This window comes from Canis aureus, chromosome 20 (genome assembly GCF_053574225.1).
Source record: "Canis aureus isolate CA01 chromosome 20, VMU_Caureus_v.1.0, whole genome shotgun sequence".
Taxonomy (NCBI): Eukaryota; Metazoa; Chordata; class Mammalia; order Carnivora; family Canidae; genus Canis; species Canis aureus.
In genome coordinates this window covers 723,001-738,816 of record NC_135630.1, presented here as the reverse complement: position 1 = coordinate 738,816, position 15,816 = coordinate 723,001, and the positions used below count along the sequence as shown (strand labels likewise).

General features: G+C 47.5%; 1 long non-coding RNA gene across 4 annotated transcripts in view; it reads right to left on the bottom strand.

Moving 5' to 3' along the window:
- LOC144291393 (uncharacterized) overlaps window positions 1–15,816 on the bottom strand; it is a 90,151-nt gene that overhangs the window by 48,682 nt on the left and 25,653 nt on the right. The gene's annotated exons all lie outside the window — the stretch shown is intronic.

Sequence of the window (15,816 nt, the reverse complement as noted above, 5' to 3'; positions counted from 1 at the left end):
CCCCGCCCCGAGGCTGACTGTGGGGCCTGCTGAAGCTCCTGGGCCTGAGGTGATCGAGCCGGTCCCAGCTGCTGGTGCTGAAAGCTAAGCCTGGGCTGAGATGCCAGCTGCTGAGGTCAAGCCAAAGTACCTGGGGGTCATACCTTTGATTCACTGTCCCGACCTGGAGGAGCCACCTGCTTCTTGGCCACCCCAGAAGGAGGAGCATGTCCCGGTGCCGGCTCTCGAGTTCATCGAAGGGCCGGACTGCCACCTGCCTCAGTGGAGCCACCAGCCTTGGCCCCCGAGCAGCAGCTTGTGATGGCTGCAGCACAATTGAAGCCTTCCCCTCCCCTTTCATTGTGCTGTTTCTGTATTTTGTGTTTTTTGTAAACCTCTATAATTGCTTCATAAATTTTATTTGTAATAAAGGATAAGTTAACTTTGTAAAAATTGACTCTGTTGCTTTTAAATTATACATCGTGGTACTTTAGGTCCATTCATACTTCGAAACTCATTCTATGAGGCTAGCATCACCTTAATTCCAAAACCAAAGACCCCACCAAAAAGGAGAATTATAGACCTATATCCCCGATGAACATGGATGCAAACATTCTCAACAAGATATGAGCCAACAGGATCCAACAATACATTAAGAAGATTACTGGCCATGACCAAGTGGGATTTATCCCCAGGATGCAAGGCTGGTTCAACACTCGTAAAGCAGTCAATGGGATGGATCACATCAACAAGAGAAGAAACAAGAACCAGATGATCCTCTCAATAGATGCAGAGAAAGCATTTGACAAAATACAGCATCCATTCCTGATCAAAACTCTTGAGACTGTAGTGATAGACGGAACATTCCTCAACATCTTCAAAGCCAACTACGAAAAGCCCATAGCAAATATCATTCCCAATGGGGAAACACTGGGAGCCTTTCCACTAAGATCAGGAATACGACAGGGACGTACACTCTCACCATGGCTACTCAACATAGTACTAGAAGTCCTAGCTTCATCAATTGGGCAGCAAAAAGAAATAATAGGCATTCAAATTGGCAAAGAAGAGGTCAAACTCTCCCTCATTGCAGATGACATGATATTGTACCTAGAAAACCCAAAAGACTCCACCCCAAGATTGCTAGAACTCATACAGGAAATTCAGCGGCGTGGCAGGATACCAAATCAATGCCCAGAAATCAGTGGCATGTCTATACACTAACAATGAGACTGAAGAAAGAGTAATTAAGGAGTCATTCCCATTGACAATTGCACCCAAAAGGATGAGATACCTAGGAATACACCTAACCAAAGAGGTAAAGGATCCCTACTCGAAAAACTACAGAACACGTCTGAAAGAAATGGAGGAGGACACAAAGAGATGGAAAACTATTCCATACTCATGGATTTGAAGAATTCATTTATTGGGAAAATGTCAACGTGACCCAGGGCAATTTACACATTGAACGCAATCCCTATCAAAATACCATGGACTTTCTTCAGAGAGTTGGAACAAATCATCTGAAGATTAGTGTGGAATCAGAAAAGACCCCAAGTAGCCAGGGGAATATTAAAAAAGAAAACCAGAGCCGGGGCATCACAATGCTGGATGTCAAGTTGTACTACAAAGCTGTGGTCATCAAGACAGTGTGGTCCTGGCACAAAAACAGACACAGAGATCAATGGAACAGAACAGAGAATCCAGAAGTGGACCCTCAACTCTATGGTCAGCTAATATTCGACAAAGCAGGAAACACCATCCACTGGAACAAAGTCTCTTCAATAAATGCTGCTGGGAACATTGGACAGCCACACACAGAGGAATGAAACTGGACCATTCTCTCACACCACCGTACACAAAGAGAAACTCAAAGTGGATGAAAGATCTAAATGTGAGACAGGAAGCCATCAAAATCCTAGAGGAGAACACAGGCAGCACCCTTCTTGAACTTGGCCAGAGCAACTTCTTGCAAGATACATCCATGAAGGCCAGGGAAACAAGAGCCAAAATGAATCACTGGGACTTCATCAAGATGAGAAGCTTCTGCACAGCAAAAGAAACGCTCAACAAAACTAAAAGACAACCCACAGAATGGGAGAAGATATTTGTAAATGACCCATCAGATAAAGGGCCAGTGTCCAAGATCTCTAAAGAACTTATTCAACTCTACAGCAAAGAAACCAACAATCCAATCATGAAATGGGCAAAAGACCTGAACGGAAATGTCACAGAGGAAGACATAGACATGGCCAACACGCACATGAGACAATGTTCCGCATCACTGGCCATCAGGGAAACACAACTCAAAAGCACAATGAGATCCCACCTCACACCAGTGAGAATGGTGAACATTAAGAAGACATGAAACAACAAATGTTGGAGACGATGTGGAGAAAGGGGAACCCTCCTGCACTGTGGGTGGGAGTGTGACCTGGTGCAGCCACTCTGGAAAACTGTGTGGAGCTTCCTCAAAGAGTTCAAAATAGAGCTGCCCTGCGACCCAGCAATTCCACTGCTGGGGATTTACTCCAAAGATACGGATGCAGTGAAACGCCAGGACACCTGCACCCCGATCATTATAGCGGCAATGTCCACAATAGCCACACTGTGGAAGGAGCCTCGGTGCCCATCGACAGATGAATGGATAAAGAAGATGTGTTCTACCTATGTAATGGAGTATTACTCAGCCAATAGAAATGACAAATACCCACTATTTGCTTCGACGTGGAGGGACCTAGAGGGTATTATGTTGAATGAAATAAGTCAATGGGAGAAGGACAAACATCATATGGTCTCATTCATTTGGGGAATATAAAAATTAGTGACAGGAAATAAAGAGAAAGGAGAGAAAATGAGTGAAAATATCGGTGAGGGTGACAAAACATGAGAGACACCTAACTCTGGGAAATGAACAAAGGGTAGTGGAAGGGGAAGTGGGTGGGGGGTTGGGGTGACTGGGTGATTGGAACTGAGGAGGGCACTTGGTGGGATGAGCACTGGGTGTTATGGTACATGGCAGCAAACTGAACTCCAATAAACAAAATCTTAAAAAAAAAAGGGTGAGGGATCCCTGGGCGGCACAGCAGTTTGGCGCCTGCCTTTGGTCCAGGGCGCAACCCTGGAGACCCGGGATCGAGTCCCACATCGGGCTCCTGGCACATGGAGCCTGCTTCTCCCTCTGCTTGTGTCTCTGCCTCTCTCTCTCTCTGTGACTATCATAAATAAATTTAAAAAAAAGGGTGAACCCACAGTGCCTGGCCCTGCATCTCCACAGTGTTGGGAGCAGCGTGGGGGGAGCGGGACACCGGCCACCCGCTCTCCTCCTGCTGCTACTGCATGGGCTCTGCTTCCTTTCCTTGTGCTGGGCCCGGGGAGCGGGTTCTGGGCCGGCTGCTTCTGAGGAGGGCGGGGGGGGGGGGGGGCTCGGCTTCATCTCTCTTGCACACCCGCGCTTGTGCTCTCGCTTGGTGTGTGTGTGCGTCTGCCAGCTGCAAGGCCCTGTCGGGAAGACCAGACTGGGGCTCTTGGTCGGCGCTGCTGGATGTGGGGACACCTTCCCGAGTAGGCCACAGACGCAGCAGGAACTGTCCTCCCACGTCCTCTGTGGGGCCTGGTCCTTGTTGGGGAGCTGACCAGGTGCCCTCAGGAGACACAGCCACAGCCTTTCCTCCTGCCTCTCCTCTGCCTGTGGGGCCTGAGCCACCCCAGGCCCGCAGGCCGCATGCCCGCTGCTCTGTGGGGCTGTCAGCTGGCAGGTTTCCTGGGACCTTCCCTTGGTGGCTGTCCTGGAGGCTGAGGAGGACTCCTTTCTAGGCGATGGCCCCCTTCAAATGGCTTGAGTAGGTGGGAGCTGACTCGTCAGTCGTGTGGGGGCAGGTTTGTGGCTCGAGGTGGCCAGAAATGGGTGGGGATGCCCGAATATGTCCGAAGCAGCCCCTGGGAAGCATTGGGTAGCTCTCGTGCGGTCGAAGGAGGTGCAGACACCAGATGGCTGGGAGGAGCGTCGCCAAGGGGGCCCAGAGATCTGCCCCCATAGTTGGGCCGGAGCCTGTTGCTGGAGCTGCTGAGACCCATCCTCAGGGTCCCCAGGATTTGCACACCTGTCCCATGTCCCAGGGCTCTCATGGCATGCACGTGTGTGAGAACCGGTCTCGATGGTCTCGTCGGGGTCTCCTGGTGTGACGAGGTGGGGCATGCACCGTACCCCAGCTACTCGGGAGACTGGGGAGCCATGGACTCCATGGTCCGTCATCTTCTCTGATGTCGTTTTCAGTGTTGTGTTTTGGCCCACTCCGCCTGCCGTGGCAGCGGCTCACCAGCGTCAGAGTGGCGGGCTGGGGCACTGGGCCATGCGGCCGATGGCAGGCCGTCCTCGTGGGTGTCCTCTGCCCATTGCTGCTGGCCTGGGCCCTGGAGCCAGTGCAGCCTGTGTGTTTTCTCTCTCCAGACGCGGCTGCCACAGATTGGCCAGTGAGCTCCATCAGCTGAGGTCCGCGGAGACCAGTGCCCACCCACGAAGTCCCCTCTCCAGTGTTGGTTTGCAGTAAATCTGTATTTAAGCACTTAAGCATCTGTGTGTGTCTCTTGCTTCTGAGACTCTTCTCTGCATGTGTGCTTTTCCGGAACTCCAGCCATGAGGTCCCTGACTCACGGACAAAGCAGATGCCAAAGTAGGGGATTCCTCAGTGTCTTCTGAACTGTGTCTGCTCTAACCTGTGGTTTTCAGAAATCTGATGAGCTTTCAAGAAAAAAGAATTGTGGTTGCAGAGCTGACATGGGTTTCCAGCAGGTTCTGAAAAGCTGAAGTGAGCACAGGATCCCGAAGCTTCAGCCAGAGGACACACCTCCACACCCCATGGAGCGAGTCTCGCCCTGCGGTGCTGGGCTCACCCATCTGCCTGCACCCTCCAGGGCACAGCACGTTGGCCGCACCCTAGTCCCGGGGACCGTGCTTGTGGTCAGGCTCTAGCGACGCTTCTCAAGTGAATGGAGGAGGCGTGGTGGCATTAGCGCACAAGTGCCCAGGACCAGAGATTATCTGCCAGGGAGGAAAGGCCCCATCTTTCAACAGTTTGCCCCAAAACGTGTGGGAGGGAGAACAGTCTCCATGTTCTACGTAGAAAGGAAGTGTCCGGGAGGTGGCAGTTGCGGTGCGGAGAGGAGTGTGCCCAGGACTGCCCACCTGAGGACAGACCCACAGCCACCCGGGTCTGCCCCACTGGCAGGGTGGCGCTCCCGTGGGCCTCCCGCTGGCACCTGTCCCAGCTTCGGTGGGTGTGGGGGGTAACACCGACATTTCAGGCTCTGCTCCCCACTCAGCTCAAGCCTCTGGTGCTCTCCCTGGGTGTGATTCTTTTTTATTTTTATTTTGGAACATCAATGGGAAAAATGTTATGTCTTTAATTTTTGCTAATATCTAATTGGGATTTAGCCTTCCCATCAGTTAGGAAACATGTGTCAGTTCCTTTTTTTTTCCTTTGTAAATTGACTTTTTATTGGTGTTCAATTTGCCAACATATAGAATAACACCCAGTGCTCACCCCATCAAGTGCCCCCATCAGTGCCCATCACCCAGTCACCCCCAACCCCGCCCACCTCCACTTCCCCCACCCCTAGTTCCTTTCCTGGATGTGATTCTTGAGGGCTGGCTGGCCTCCAGAGGTCAGCTTGTGTGCAGCCCGACAGCTGCCCTGGCCTGCCCTCTGCCGCTGAGCCCAGACATGGGTACGGCCTTGTGTGTTCCCCTTGCCCTGAGGGGACCAGGCCCACGGACACTGGAGCCTAAGCTGGGGGGGCACATGGTGAGTCAGTGTCACCCCGCCTGTCCCGGCAGGCACAGCAGCCTGGTGGGGCTGTCCCGGCTGGGTGGTCTCCCATCTGGCTAGCATGGAGGGCAAAACCAGGCCGGGCCTCCCGCCTTCTCTGTCATGCTGCTTCCCACGCTGTGTAGCCAGAGCCGGATGCACTCGGGGACGTTTCGATGCAAACACGGTGTGAGGGCCACAGAGGAAGGGATGACCCTGAGGCTGGAGCTGGACCGCCCACCCCGCATGCTGCTCCAGTGGGGCCTCCCTGCCTCTGCCATCCGTGTGGCACAGGCCTGGTACTGGCAGACGCTCTGCAGGTCGGGGGGTAGGCCCCTGGCGTCATTTGCCATCTTATCCCCAACAGCCCAGGTGCTTCTCCCCGAGGAGGAGTCCTGGTGTGGGTATAGCGCTGGGGCGGCTGGCAGTCTGGGGCAGGCTCTCCTGCAGGGCAGGTGGTTGGGAAGCTGCCCAGGTCGGGGCCATCCTGTGGCCTGGGGCGGGGTCTCCTGGCAGCCCGCAGCAGGGGCCTAGGAGCCCTCCACCATGTGCCTGGCCTGCAGAGGGTCTGGGTTGGCAGGTGCCATGGAGGGGCTGCCAAACAGGAGCTCGTGCTTGAGCTCAAAGGCATAGGAGCCCCGGGGGCCACCTGTCAGCTGTCCGGTGGTCTGGGGGGCCTGGGACAGGAGACCTCAGGCTGGCGGGTCCCCAGTGAAGAGCTCTGCTGCAGAAGCAGCCACAGGGCTGCGGGAGAGTGGCCAGGTGGGGCCCCACACAGCTCTGGGGTCCTCCTTCACCCAGGGTGCTCCGGATCCCTGCCATTTCAACCCCCAGGCAGTTGGGCATCTGGCGAACATGTTGCATGTAAGGTTTGGCGGAAGCCCGCTGTTGCATGTAGGGAGATGGCCTCTGGTGGGGAAGGTGCCAGGACTCGGCCCCGCCTCCTGACTCCCTGCACCCCTGACCTCAGCCTCCCACAGCAGCTGCTGTAAAGTCCAGGGGATACCTGCTGGCTCAGGGCTGCCCTGCGGCCCGGGCGCCCTGTTTCTCTGGCTGGGTGTGTCAGCCCTCTGGGTCACTCATATGTGGAATTTAAGAAATGAAACTGATGGGCATGGGGAAGAGAAGGAAAAATACAATGAGATAAAAACAGAGCAGGAGGCAAACCATAAGAGACGCTTAATCATAGGAAACAAAGTGACAGTCACTGGAGGGGAGGTGGGTGGTGGATCAGGTACCTGGGGGATGGGCATTAAGGAGGGCATGTGAAGTGATGAGCACTAGATGTTATATGCAACTGATGAATCACTACATTCTACCCCAGTCTCATACTACACTATATGTTAACCAACTTGAATTTGAATACAATCTAAAAAAAAAGAATGAAAAAAATCACACATTCTTGTGTACAGTGAAGAAAGAACTCTGCATTCAATTAAAAAAGCAGTAATGGGGCACTCGCTATGTGCATCATCAGTTACCAAGAACTTGCTCACCACCATCTTTCAGGTATTAACAAATCACAATTTCTAAGCTTTTTATTAAATCAGGGACTTCCACTTCCTGAGAAGATACATACATACATACATGGTGCAAGCCAAAGCCTCGATCCCAACAACCAGAAAAGATGTGCTCCTGGCGATAGTCAGGAAGCTGTCAGATGACCAGAGCTAGGTAAAGGATCCATGCAGAGGACAGAGAGCGCTTCACTGGGGAGGCTGATGATGGGGCACCATTTTGTCCCCAGGCCACTTGCCGATTCAGGACATCAGCTCCACTGGGATAAGAGGACACCATCACCATACAGTGACACACTGGAAACTCAAGGAGGCCCAAATGCAAGGCTGACATTCCCACAGGACGTGTGCTTTGGGAAGGTGGGAGGTGAAGGGGACGGGACCGAGCGAAGCTTATCGTGGCCTCGCAGTACCTACGGGATGAGCCTCTGCTAGCGAGAACGGGTCTCCCACAAACACAGACCCACCCACGTGGGAGCTTCCAGATGACTAAGCTGCATGGGGCAGAAGAAGACCAAGTATGACACTCCAAATCCCTGAAAGGACTAGCGTAGTGCTTGTGAGGCCTTCCAGTGCTGAGGACAAAGAGCCTGCTTCTGACTAGTGGGTCTCAATCAAAACACAGAGTGTCCACAGGGGAAAAACAGGGAAAAATTACAGGGGCACTGAAGGCCAGCTCAATGCACCAAAGAGAAGAAGGGACTATCGACCAACTAAATAAACCATCTGGCCCTCGATGTTCTTTCATTCACTGTGTTATGCACACATCCAAAGAATTACCAGAAACATACACGGGAAGGAAAATGCAACCAATAATTCAGAATAAAAATAAGCAAAGACCGTGAAGTAAGTAAGATCATGCTGGTAAGAAAAACAGGTAACAAGATGGACAGAAGTGGATGCAACAAATGGAGAACTGAATGAGAAAAGTGTAATGCATATGAAGAAATCACATGGATATTCTAGACCTATAAAATAAACTATCTTTCACCAAGCATTCATCGATGGCTTAACAGAAAACTCGGATGGCATAGGAAAGGACAAGATTGGTGAGTTCTGAGATAGAGCAAACAGACAATACCAAAACTGGAGAGCAAGCAGAAGAAGCAATGAAAAGAACAGAAGACACACGGTCCACAGCAAAAGGCCCATCATACTTGAACTTGAGGTCCCAGGAAAAGAGGGACAGAGATAGAAGCAATATCCAGAGAGAGAACAGCCAAGGATCCCAAACTGCAGAAAGACACCAATTCCCACATTCAAGAGGCAGAATGAAAACACATGTGCGCTTACAGGCACACACAGCACACGCGTGCACATATACACACAGGCACGCATCACACACAGGTCACGTGATCATCAAAATACAGAAAAACAAAAACAAAAAGGAAATCCTAAAAGCAGCTGTGGCTGGGGATGGGGGTTGGGAAGAGACACCCCCTTCAAAAGAACAATAGGTTGTGTAGAAACACAATAGGGGAAAATCAAGTTCTGGCCATTTGAGGTTTGGAGGGAGACTGGAGGAAAAGAGTATATTTGAATCAGATTTTTAAAAAAACCTTTTAGGTAACGTATTGAGTAGTTTGCTAAGTATTCAAAAATTTACAACATGTTATTTAAATTTCACAACTTTCTGAACTAAATATGATTACTTCCTTTTACACATAGAAACTCTAAGCTTCTTGCCAAAGGCCTCACAATTCCCACGTCACAGAACAAAGACACAAGCCCAGAGCTGTCTGAAACAATGGTGATGCTCGCAGTTTGCTACCACAGTGCTTCATCCAAAGAGAAGGAGGCATGAGCATTAGTGGAATGATGTAAGAGTTGTAATATGCAAAGATTAAGGAGCAGAAAATAAAGGGGATGGGGGCCAACTCAAAGTTGCAGGGGACAGAGAATAGAGCGGTGTAACAAAGTTAAAGTGACAAGTAAACAGGAAAACCGTGAACCATGCTTGCTTGACGCAGTGAGCGAGAGCGATGGAAACACGGCATTTGATCAAATCACACTATTTACTTTTTTTCTCACTCTGCTAACAGCTTAACCATGGATATAATGATACAATACGATTGAATTTTAAAACACGTATGGGGTTTCACTGCATAATCTTAATGAATTCTCAGAAGACAACTCAGTATATCAAGTGGTGAAATCACTAATAGAAAAAATATAAATCTTTTTTTAATAGTTAAATTATACAACAAGAGAATAACTATGACAATTTCATCAACATTGCAATGGATTAAAAAACTACAAAACCATATACTGAAATACAAAAATTCTCAAATTCCCAAATGAGTAACTATGAAAGTTCATGATGCGCAAAATACCAACCGTGAAATTAGCATTTTTTAAATACATAAAAGTAGAGGATAAATCATGGAATAAAGGCTTCATTATTTTAACCTACCTCCAAGCCATAAACATGTAAGAATATGTTGGCAGGAAGAGACTGGAAAAACAGCTCTTACCGGGACCACCCAAGGGAAATAGTCCTGAAGTCACATAGCACGGCCTCAACCATCGGACCTAGGCACCGAACCCGTCACAATACACAAGAGCAGGACACTGCAGGGGGTTCAAGATTCACTCGCACCCTAGTAACTCACGTGAGGAAACGTAAATGCGGCTGGTCCTGATTAACCTGCTCCATCCGAATGACCTGCAGACAGACTGGACAGAGGAGAGGACGGACACAGGGAAAGAGACTTTCGGGTTCCTCAGACCAGTAAAAGAAAAGTCCCAATGACCAAACCTCGTGGGACACGGCCCAGGCACCATCTGGACAGGTGGTTCTGACATTACAGAACATCGGGGCTCAGGAGACGATGGAATCTCCCAAAACCATCCAGTTCAACAAACTCCAATTCAGACTCGCTACGAATGTGACAGCCTAAATCTGTCTTGATGTTACAGATAATCCTGGACACGAATATGAAGTCCCTCCTTGAAGCCCTTTGTTACTCAGAGTTAAGACGTCTGCAGTCCACCATTTGCCCTGACAAGCTGCCCTCTGGGATGCCACTGTGGCCTCTGTCCTTTTCACCTGACCTGCAGCAGGAGGACCGCCAAAGGCTTGCTCCTCTACCCCGCACCCCGTCTCCACACCCGCTGGAGGTGCAGGCGGCAGCTACAGGCCACCCCACCTCTCGAAGGAGTACCTTCAGGCCTGGCCTCTGTCTTTCCTTCTGCAAGTGCTTCCTTCCCCGTCCACACCTCCACCTGGACATCTATCTGAGAGTATTGCCAACCCAACATCTCTCAGTTCCCGAAAGCTGTCTTCTCCACATCACTTAAAGGTACCCGCATGCACTCAGCCCACTTCTTTCCTGATCCCTCCCCCTCTCCCATCCCACAATCCATCTTTCAGGCCGTGCCGTGGGCTCTGCCTTCAGGGTTGACCGTCTGCCTGGCCACTCTTAGCACCTGGTTCCACACCACCATCATCTCTTCCTGGAACCAGATCTTTTCAGCGCTCTCCCTGCTCCAGTGTGTTCCGTCTGCCACAACCTTCTGACTCAGACCATGACCTCCACACACTCTTAGGGCACGTGAAGAATTTTGAAAGACAGCAGTTAGGTCCAGATGGTTTATAGGTGTCGATTCCTGATCCCTGGCTCAGCTAGTCCTTCCTGTCCCTGAAAGCTGACGGAAGCTCCTGAGGTAGCACCCGATGCCATTTCGCCTTCACCACATCCTACCCCATCACTGCTTTTCTGTCACTTACCAGAACGAAGGCCTCCTCCTTGCTCCTCCTGTACTGTGCTCCAGAGTGAGTGGTAAAAGGCACTGGAACACCACAGAATCCCCTGTTAACCGCAAAGCCTTTCTAAAGTCAAGGCGTCACTAAGCCTGGGACAGAACATCCGGTCTTTCCTTCTTTGCGTTCATTTCCATAAAAAGAGAATGACATCAGACACACGCCACCTAGCCTAAATTCATCTGTCCTGAATTCAGGGACAGTGACGATGGGATCGTGAGAGGGGTGGCGGTTCCTGCTGATAGATCCTGCCTCCTCAATCCCGAAGGATCATCAGGGAAGGACGTCAAGCTGACTGGGAGCCACGCACAAAGAGAACAGGAAAGAAAGGCTGGAGACAGTGGAAACTCAACTCACTGAGGCAGAAAGCTCACGGGAAAGATCTATACTGTCTCTAAGCATGGAATTACCTCAGGTTTTGCTTTAAAAAAAAAGAAGAAAATAATCCTGGGAAATAATTCACACACCCTATCTACAAAGTCACAATGCTGAGTCAGGAGCCAGAGCCCGCCCACTCACACATGCCTCGGTCTCAGTTATGTATTTTCTGTGATATTTCAAGGAGGAAGAGGTGAAAGATGCTACATGAATTTCCAGTAGACCAATTTTAAGTCAGTAAAAGAATCATTTCTCAGAACTGATATATATATATATATATATATATACACACACACACACACACACATATATATATAAAAACCACATATATATGTTCAATATTATATAACATAAGATATATCTTTTCTTAAACATTTATTCAAACTTAGAGGAACAGTATCATTAAGTTTTTACACAAAGAATATTGGGTACTATAAATTTTTACTAAGGACATATATCTACCCCCTCATCAGGAAGGTAAGCACCTTCCTGCTTATTCATTCCTAGCATGCCCTTGTTAACATTACATGAACTTCTAAAACAGTGTAATTCATCGACTGTAATGACATACTATAAACATATATAATATACAAACAACATACCTAATAATCATTCAAACGTCATTTCGAAGCCCCACAGCATATCATTTATGTTTACTATTAATTTCCACCAGACTTTACATCACCCTGGTCATAGTATTCATTCATGGGTACATGAACTGAAATTTTATAAACTCTCTCTCCATCTTGCTAAGAGAGGCATCCCAATGGCATTATATTTCATGTTTAAAAATTACCAATCATACTATTAATTTTGCCGTTTATATCAATTGTGCATCAGTACTATTTATAATAACAATTCTTTCTGACCGATTTTCACACTTAGAATACTGTAGCCAAAGACACTAAAACTTTAGAAACCTTACTTCCATGTGTATATATACCAGTCTGTATATGTACACACATACACACAGAAAAATGACAGAATACTTATTAAAACATCTTCCCATTATAAAACCCATAAAATAAAATCTATGGAGGAAATGACAGAGACAGGAGTTCAAGAAGAAAAGCAAATATAATTGTTCTGACAGTGAAAAGAGAGAGCTCAGTCAGGTAAAGTTCAAAGGGATGATAGTGAGCATCAAATTATCATGGTAGTAACGTTCTATTGGATACATATTCAATAGTGAGATACAAAATACTTTTACAAGGTCAACTTTTCCCATACACTTGTAGAAAACCCCATCCTGTACTATTGATGCTTGAGATGAAAATGTTTGAGGTCCAACTTAAAAATGGGGAGGGGGTGATAGTTTTGACAAATTATGGAGGGAGATCTTGAGCACTCTGCTGAAGCACAACTAGTGTGATTGCTTGCACAAAGAACACAAGTGTCGCACCACCACCGTCATGGCCCTGCAAGACAGAGTGGCTGCTCAACCTTTCATAAAGCCCTCGTTCCCTCATGCAAGGGTCACAGCCACAGTGGCCCTGCTCAGTGAAGCCAACGTCCCAATGTCTTCCCACTTCAGAATTGGCACCTCTGTATTCCCTCCACCTGGAATGCTCTTTGACATAACCCCTCTCATAATTCAAGATTCTACTCTAAATGCCTCAGAAAGAATGCTCGGACTTTTAGTTTGGTTATGTGTGTATTATGGTACTCTGCATGGTAATATTTTGTGTCATTTCTTACAACTGCATGGGAGTCTACAACTATCTCAAAGAAAAGTCTTTACAAAACCCTCTGGGGCTGCCTTCTGCAACAGATCTATCTGCAATGCTAACCTCTGCCATGACTCCCCCCCACCCCTCGTCACTTCCTTGCCTGTCACCCAACATCATTCCTCCATAGTACCCACTGCTTTCTGAAATTACTGATTGGCTCACTCCTCTATTTCCTGAGACCCCACAAGGAAGTCATCTCCAGAAATACAGAGTCCTTGTCTTGCTCATCACTCTCTCCCAGGACTTAAAATGAGGCTGGGCCTCAGGAAGCTTTCACTAGATGAAAATGCACGAGGCAGAGGTGATACCCAGTGACAGGACAGGAAGACCTGACATCACTCTGCTGTGACATGTTACATACTTAACCTCATGTAGTTCACTCCTTAGGAGAATTCTGGAAGAAAGAGTAATTTTCCATATTTGTAGTTGAGTGAATGGAGCGTAAGAGGTTAAATAACTTGGCCGACGCTGCATCGGCCATCAGGTTGGCCATTAGGAAGTACTGATGAAGTACTTCATCAGGAAGTAATGGTGTTGTTCAAAGTCAGGTACTAGAGATTAATAAGCCTACACAGAGCTTTCCTCACCACAAGCCCCTCACAGGGCTTTCCATTTATTGCCTCAATTGATCCTCACGATAGTCTACATCTGATCACATCAGGGGTTCAGACCACGAAACCAGGCTCGGAGAGTCAAGGAGGTTTGTTCAAGCAAGTACAGCTGCTGTGGAACACAGGGAACTCAGGGGCTGCGACCCCAGCTCCAGCTCCCTCGGAATCCCACGCGTGTACAGACGACAGACAGAGATTTAAAGGAATGCACACAAGGTCACGCAGCTGGATGGACAAAAGGCTGAATTAAGAGTAGGCCAACGACCTATTAGTCAAATGAGCTTTCCAGCCTGGCGTATCGTGCCACTGTCAAACACTTGAAAGTTTACATTTATTGCAGACTTTCAGAGATAAGATCAAGATTTTTATAATGAACATTAGCCATGCTACTGAAAACATAAGTAGACCGAGGTAAGAGACAGCCGACACGGAATACATGTGCTTATGGCCACCGTACACCATGCATACTCACTGCTCCAGAATATGACAAAAATCTAACTGCATGCATGTTGGGCTTTGATCTCTACAGGGTATAATCTTACTTAGGAATATTTAGTATTATTTCATAACATTTTCCTATCTATGGACAAACAGATCATTACAAATCAGGATGAAAACTGTTCATGACTCTGAAAGCTCTACATCTCTAGGGGAAGAAAATGCGTCAGAAACAGAAAAATCTTATACACTGTATGTATCCATGTGCTCTCTGATAAATACAAAAGATTTTCTCACCAAAAGAGCACGACACTTCAATGTACTTGCACAAGGCTCACATATGTCTTAAAATAATGAACAATCAGAAACTGAAGAACAATAGTAAGTTCCAACAAAAATAACAGATACAGCGTGTATCTGACTTTACTTTGTCTCTACCAATACTGGGGGGAACACTCTTTAATGGGGTGGCCGTTTCCCAGTTAACACTGTTCAAACCCGAACAGTAAAACTTTGGTTGAACAGCCAAAGTCAGGTCTCTACCCTAGAGGATCATACAATGTTAATGATAGGAAGTTTTCTATTTTCCTTCCCTCATCGCAGAAATAAAAAGTTGTGAGGAAAACAAAAGTTACTTATGGTATCCAAAACTCAGATAATGCTAGATTTAACATATGTTTATGCTGCATTCTGCAACTAAAACAATTTGCATTGAAAATGTCGAGTAGGTATTTCTCTCTATCACTACAACTATAAACCGGACAGGATAAATCAGACCACTGTGACAGTTCAAGTGGAGAATTTAGGAGCAGAAAAAAGATTTTCAGCAATATATGACAAGTTCAATTATTTTAGACTTAAATCTGGTAAAAAATGTAATTAAATTTAAAACATGCAATCAATAGCATATATATATATATTTTTTTCCCATATAGCACAAGATGATGAAAGAGAAGATAATTTTCCTTATGGAGATTCCGATCTAAGCCCAAATGAAAAGAAAAAAGAAACCTATCTTCATCATGGCAGGTGACTATGTCCTACAAAAAGATCCTTGCATCATACAAAAATGCAACTCCTATAACATAACAGAACTTTAACATGGGGGAAAACGAGGCCTTTTTTTAAAGTAAACTGCTGTTGCAAGGTAACTTTTAATTTGCGCACATAATGTAAATTGCTACGGTCAGCGCACCTTGGGTCACGGAAACAACGGTAGCTGGATCCAGAGGTGCCCCGGCAGTCCGGGTGTTCAGGCAAAGTGCCGTGAACAGTGAGGATCGATGAGCTCCTCAAAGTGTCACGGCCAGATCCTCGGCAGGGTGGCTGGAGAATAATATTCAGAGAGCAAGCACATGCTTAGTGTTACACTTTAAATTGATGCTGACATTTTGGATTGTGAAAAGAAAGTTTTTCCTAAGTAATATAGGAAACAACCCAGCTAACCTTCTGGAGGATATCAGATAATCATGGTAGGTTGTTGTGTAAGAGCTAACTTCTCAGAAATGTGAGCCCATGTGAAATACAAACAAGCAGCCGTTGCAGAGATTTACTATAGTGATCAACATTTTAATTACTTTCTGTTTTCTTAGA